Raw genomic sequence first — 7,450 nt, 5'->3', positions numbered from 1 at the left:
TCTGTCGGTTCTCGATCATGTTGGAATAGGATCTATTGATCCTTTTGCGTCTGTCCCCCACAATCGCGAGTTTGAAGCTCATCACAGCCATCCCTTCCCAGATCCTACTCGAAATACCACAGACAAGGTTTAGACTTTTCGGATCTCAAGAATGATCACCAATAATTCTAGCCTATACCACGAAGGTTCCAATCTTAGATTAGAAATCCAAGAGATATGCATTCAAGCTTGTTTGCATGTAGAATGGAGGTGGTTGTCAATCACGCGTTCATAGGTGAGAATGGTGATGAGTGTCACATAATCATCACATTCATCATGTTCTTGGGTGCGAATGAATATCTTGGAGAAGAAATAGACTTGAGTTGAATAGAAAAACAATAGTACTTTGTATTAATTCATGAAGAACAGCAGAGCTCCACACCTTAATCTATGGTGTGTAGAAACTCCACCGTTGAAAATACATAAGAACAAGGTCTAGGCATGGCCAAATGGCCAGCTTCCAAATGTGTCTAAGATAGCATAAGACTTATCAAAGATCTGCAAATACAATAGCAAAAGGTCCTATTTATAGAAAACTAGTAGCCTAGGGTTACAGAAATGAGTAATTAATGCAGAAATCTTCTTCCGGGTCCACTTGGTGTGTGCTTGGGCTGAGCATTGAAGCTTCCATGTGTAGAGGCTTTTCTTGGAGTTAAATGCCAGTTTTTGTGCCAGTTTGGACGTTTAACTCCAGCTTTTGTGCCAGTTTTGGAGTTAAACGCCAGAATTCTTGAGCTGACTTGGAACGCCTGTTTGGGCCATCAAATCTTGGGCAAAGTATGGACTATTATATATTGCGGGAAAGCCCAGGATATCTACTTTCCAACGCAATTGAGAGCGTGCCAATTGGGCTTCTGTAACTTCAGAAAATCCACTTTGAGTGCAGGGAGGTCAGAATCCAACAGCATCTGCAGTCCTTTTTCAGCCTCTGAATTAGATTTTTGCTCAGGTCCCTCAATTTCAGCCAGAAAATACCTGAAATCACAGAAAAACACACAAACTCATAGTAAAGTCCAGAAGAGTGATTTTTATTTAAAAACTAATAAAAACATAATAAAAACTAACTAAAATAAAGCACATGGTTAGGGACGGCTTGGTTTAGCCGCTTAGGCCAGGATTTTATTCCTGTGGGCCCTCCTATCCACTGATGCTCAAAGCCTTGGATCCCTTTTTATCACCCTTGCCTTTTGGTTTAAAGGGGTATTGGCTTTTTCTGCTTGCTTTTTTTTTCTCTCTCTTTTTTTTTTCTGCAAGCTTTTCACTGCTTTTTCTTGCTTCAATAATCAATTTTATGATTTTTCAGATCATCAGATAACATTTCTCCTTTTCCCATAATTATTTCAAGAGCCAACAATTTTAACATTCTTTAAACAACAAATTCAAAAATATGCACTGTTCAAGCATTCATTCAGAAAAACAATAGTATTGCTACCACATCAAAATAACTAAACTGTTTTAAAATTTGAAATTCATGCACTTCTTTTTTTTCAATTAAAAACATTTTTCATTTAAGAAAGGTGATGGATTCATTTTTATAGCTTCAAGGCATAGACACTAAGACACTAATGATCATGTAATAAAGACACAAACATAAAGCATAATTTTCGAAAAACAGAAAATAAAGAACAAGGAAATTAAAGAACGGGTCCACCTTAGTGATGGCGGCTTGTTCTTCCTCTTGAAGATCTTATGGAGTGCTTGAGCTCCTCAATGTCTCTTCCTTGCCTTTGTTGTTCCTCTCTCATGGTTCTTTGGTCTTCCCTAATTTCATGGAGGAGGATGGAATGCTCTTGGTGCTCCACCCTTAGTTGTCCCATGTTGGAACTTAATTCTCCTAGGGAGGTGTTGATTTGCTCCCAATAGTTTTGTGGAGGAAAATGCATCTCTTGAGGCATCTCAGGGATTTCATGATGAGTAGTTTCCTCATGCTCTTGGTAAGGTTCTCTCACTTGCTCCATCCTTTTCTTAGTGATGGGCTTGTCCTCATCAATGAGGATGTCTTCCTCTATGTCAATTCCAGCTAAATTGCAGAGGTGACAAATGAGATGAGGGAAGGCTAACCTTGCCACAGTNNNNCATGAGGACTTGGTCCAACCTTTGATCAAAGTTGACCCTTCTAGTGTATGGGTGTGCATCTCCTTGCATCATTGGCAAGTTGAACGCCAACCTTACATTTTCTGGACTAAAATCTAAGTATTTCCCCCGGACCATTGTAAGCCAATTCTTAGGATCCGGGTTCACACTTTGATCATGGTTCTTGGTGATCCATGCATTGGCATAGAACTCTTGAACCATTAAGATTCCGACTTGTTGAATGGGGTTGGTGAGAACTTCCTAACCTCTTCTTCGAATCTCATGTCGGATCTTCGGATATTCGCCCTTTTTGAGCTTAAAAGGGACCTCGGGGATCACCTTCTTCTTGGCCACAACTTCATAGAAGTGGTCTTGATGCACCTTTGAGAGGAATCTCTCCATTTCCCATGACTCAGAGGTGGAAGCTTTTGCCTTTCCTTTCCTCTTTCTAGAGGTTTCTCCGGCCTTTGGTGCCATAAATGGTTATGGAAAAATAAAAAGCTTTAGCTTTTACCATACCAAACTTAGAAGGTTGCTCGTCCTCGAGCAAAAGAAGAAAGAAGAGAATAGAAGAAGAAGAAATAGAGGAGATGGAGGGGGCTTTGTGTTTCGGCCAAGGGGGAGAAGTAGTGTTTAGGTTGTGTGAAAATGAAGGAGTGGGGATCTCCTCTTGATCTCCTGCACCACTTCCGACTTTGTTGGAGGAACCATCCACGTACAATTCCCAGGTTGTGGGGATCTCCTCTTGATCTCCTGTGTATTCGGCCATGAAGTCAGTGAGGCATTGGGCTTTGATGGTTGTCCGCGTTTCGTACCTCAAATCGAACTCGGATAGCTCTATAGCCCATTAAACCATATCTGTTTTCTGAAAGATTTACTTCATAGGCTGGTTCATCCAAACTTTTATGGTATGAGATTGAAAATAAGGCTGAAGCCTTCTGGATGCTACTATCAAGGCGTATGCGAAATTTTCAAGATTTTGATATTTTAGTTTGGGGCCTTGTAGCACCTTGGTTGTGAAATGGACAGGATGTTGTCTGACCTCATCTTCTCGTATCAAAGCTGATGCCACAGTCTTCTTCGCGGCAGCTAAGTATAATACAAGTTCTTCGTCTGCTTTTGGTCGGGTAAGAATTGGAGGTTGGCATAAGTATCTTTTGAACTCCAGGAATGCTTTTTCGCATTCAGGAGTCCATTCAAACTAGCAGCCTTTTCTTAGTAGGGAAAAAAGTGGCAAGGATCTTAATGCTGATCCTGCCAAGAACCTGGATAAAGCTGTAAGTCGGCCATTCAATTGCTGGACTTCCTTTAAGTAGGTTGGGCTCTTCATTTCTAGGACCGCTCTACACTTATCGGGGTTAGCTTCAATCCCCTTTTGTATTAGCATAAATCCTAGAAATTTTTTAGCCTCCACTACGAAGGTGCATTTATCGGGATTTAATCTCATCCCGTGTGCTCTTATGGTGGCAAAGACTTTTGAGAGGTCGTTCAGGAGGCTGTTGTCATCCTTAGTTTTCACCAGCATGTCGTCTACATACACCTCCATTAACTCTCCCAAGTGGGGTGCAAACACCTTATTCATCAGCCTTTGATAGGTGGCTCTTGTATTTTTTAATCCAAATGGCATGACCACGTAGCAATAATTTGCTCTAGGCGTAATGAATGACGTCTTTTCTTGGTCTGGCTTATACATCGAGATTTGGTTATACCCTGAGTAAGCGTCCATGAATGACAAGTATTGATACCCCAAGCTGGAGTCTACTAGGGTATCAATGTTTGGTGGAGGATAGGGGTCTTTTGGACATGCCTTGTTAAGGTCTGTGTAATCAACACACGTCCTCCATTTGCCATTTTGTTTCTTGACCAGCACCACGTTTGCCAACCAGGCTGGGTACTTGACTTATCTAATAAAGCCTACTTCCAATAGGGCTTGTACTTGCTCTTCGACCACTTGAGCCCGCTCAGGTCCTAGCTTTCGTCTTCTTTGTTGAACAGGTCGGGATCCCAGATGAACAGCCAGTCTATGTGACATGAGCTCGGGATCTATTCCAGGCATGTCGGAAGCTTTCGAGGCAAAAAGATCGGAATTTTCCTGTAGGAATTGTACCAGTTTCTGCTTCAGATCCATTGCTAAATTGGCTCCTATGTTGGTATTTTTTCCAACCTCTTGCTCGATCTATGCCTCTTCAGTCCTTCCTGCCGATGTGGTTGTAGCTCTTCTTTAACTTGGACTCCTCCGAGCTCGATGGTATTGACTTCTTTGCCTTTACCTCTCAGGTTAAGGCTTACATTGTAAGACTTTCTCGCCAACTTTTGATCTCCTCTGATGATAGCGATCCATTCCAGTGTTGGGAACTTCATGCGGAGATTGGGGGGGTAGAAACTACTGCTCCAAGCCAATTTAGGGTCGTTCTTCCTATTAGAGCATTGTAGGTAGAAGCGACATCGACAATGATGAAGTCGATGCTTAAAGTTTTGGACTTCGTCCCTTTCCAAAAGTGGTGTGCAGGGAGTGTCAGGGTAGGCCCTTAACTCTTTCTCGTCCAATCCCAACTTATCAAATGCTGGTTTGAACAGGATGTCTGCCGAGCTCCCTTAGTCCACCAGAGTTCTATGTAGATGAGCGTTGGCAAAAATCATGGTGATTACTACTGGGTCGTCATGCCCAGGTACAATACCCTGTCCGTCCTCTTTGGTAAAGGAAATGGTGGGAAGGTCGAGTCCTTTATTCCTGACTTGGTAAACTTCTTTCAAGTGCATTTTTCGAGATGATTTGGTCACCCCTCCTCCTGCAAAGCCTCCCGATATCATATGTATATGTCATTCGGGGGTTTGTGGGGGAAGACTTCTTCGTCCATGACTTTCATCTTCTTTTTTTCTCTTCCCATGATTGTCCGACCTTTTCATGAGATATTTGTCTAACCGACCTTCTTTGGCTAGTTTTTCTATCACATTTTTCAGGTTGTAGCAATCATTAGTGGAGTGTCCATACAACTTATGATACTCACAGTATTCATTGCGGCTTCCCCCCTTTTTGTTCTTGATTGTTCATGGAGGAGGTAGCTTTTTAGTATGATAGATTTCCCTGTAAACATCTACCAGGGAAACTCATAGGAGAGTGTAGGAATGATATCTTTTGGGCCTTTTGGACCTGATTTCTTCCTTTTTCTTGGGCTCCCTCTCCTTTTCTTTTGGTTGGTTGGGATGCCCTAGTCGCCAGTTAGGTTCTCTTAACGTGGCATTTTCTTCCATATTGATGTACTTTTCAACTCGTTCCTACACATCGCTTAAGGAAGTCGGGTGTCTCTTTGAGATGGACTGGGAGAAGGGTCCTTCTCGGAGTCCATTAACAAGGCCCATTATTACTGCTTTGGTAGGAAAATCTTGGATTTCCAAGCACACTTTGTTAAACCTTTCCATGTAGCCTCTTATGGGTTCTCTGACCTCCTGTTTTACTCTTAGCAGGCTAGAAGCGTGCTTGACCTTGTCTTTTTGGATTGAAAATTGTGCTAGGAACTTGCGCAAGAGATTATCGAAGCTGGTTACCGACCTTGGGGGGAGGCCATCAAACCACTTCATGGCCGCCTTTGTTAGAGTTGTCGGAAAAGCCTTACAGCGAGTGGCGTCCGATGCGTCGGCTAAGTACATCCGATTCTTGAAATTACTGAGGTGGTGCTTCGGGTTAGTCGTCCTGTCATACAGGTCAATGTCGGGGCTCTTAAAGTTTCTAGGAACTTTAGCCCTCATGATATCTTCGATGAATGGGTCCTCTTCCCCTAACGGGGTGTCTTCTCGATCTCTGCAGGAATCCTTATTTCGGAGATTGGATTCCAGCCTTGAGAGATTTTTCTCAAGCTCTCTTCGTCGCTCGATTTCTCTCCTTAAGCTTTGTTCCGCTTCGCGCTGTTGTTCTAGTTCTTGTTCGAGCTGCTCTAATCGACCTTAGTGACCATGTAATAGTCCCATTAGGTCAGCAGAGTAAGACTGTCCATCTTTTTCGAGCTGATGAACTTTAGAGGAGATCCCTTTTGGTCCCTGGGTATTGGAGGGGCCTTCACCATGTTGTCCCTCCATTCCTTGTAGGGGTATTATTGCTCTGTCATTGTTGACCGCGTCTTGATGCTCTTGCTCAGACTCTAATGCGGTGTGTCCATCTTCTTGTTGGTCGTCTGCCATTACTGGTCGATCTTCCAGGTCCTCGCCAACGGCGCCAATGTTCCCGGGCTTACCTAGAACCGAATGGTGGTTGGGCATGTTTATAAGGCCCAAGCACTAGAGGAGGGTGGTTTCCGACTTGTTTGATGTCTGGGAGCCTCCGTAGTTGTGTGTTCCAAGAGATGGGAGTGGTACCTACAAAGACACTCCGATGCCTAAGTTAGTAAGGGGGAAAGCAGGTTTAGAGTATTGGAACCTAGTTTTACCTGAGTGCTTCAGTGTATTTATAGATGGTGAGCCAATAACCACCGTTGGAGTAGTTCCACTTCTGATGGTGGATAACCGTCCCTTTATCTTAGAGTTGTTGATATATATTTTCTAGAAGTGGATGAGAGATTTTAGGAGGCAGTTACTTATTTGAATAAATGTCATCTGCCAACTCATGTTGAATCCGACTTCTTTTGGAAAATTCGGATGATCAGTGAAGGCCAACCCTTTAGATTGGACCTTTTTAACTTGATTGGGCCTGGTTATTGTATTGGGCTAGGATAGGAACAATTATTATGTTGATTCTTCTAGTTTTATCACATTTACAAATAGGTTTTTATTTATTTCTTAATTGAATTTTTACACCATATCAAAAACATTAAAAATAACAGAATATTCCTCTATAAAATATATAGCCACATATCTAATTAGATTTCTAATTGCGGATACTTTTAATTTAGGAAAAAATATTTCGTTAACTCTAATATTTTTATACTTGCAACGATCTAATTACAAAATTAAAAATAATATATGTAAAAATCTAATTAAAAAATGAAAAATATAAAAATTTAATTACAAATTTATATAAAAATTAACAAAGTAATACATCTACATTCGTAGTATGTTTTTTTTTTTTAATTTATCTACTTTTTAACCTTCCAAACAAAAATACTTATTTAAGTATCATTGTCTCAAGTCAACTCCTTCTATGAATATATTTTATATATGTGATTCTAAACACATTATTAGTGATTGGTAAAATGATAGTTAACATGTAAATATTATATATAATCAACCACGTGCTACTGAGGATACATAACCTAATTCATCTAATCTAAACTCATTTAATTATTTGTAACTAAACAAATATTAGACGACTACAAGTTTAGTCAAAAGTTTATATAATAATAATAAT

The sequence above is a fragment of the Arachis ipaensis genome, chromosome B05 (genome assembly GCF_000816755.2).
Source record: "Arachis ipaensis cultivar K30076 chromosome B05, Araip1.1, whole genome shotgun sequence".
NCBI classification, from domain to species: domain Eukaryota; kingdom Viridiplantae; phylum Streptophyta; class Magnoliopsida; order Fabales; family Fabaceae; genus Arachis; species Arachis ipaensis.
This window is presented reverse-complemented; position numbering follows the sequence as displayed.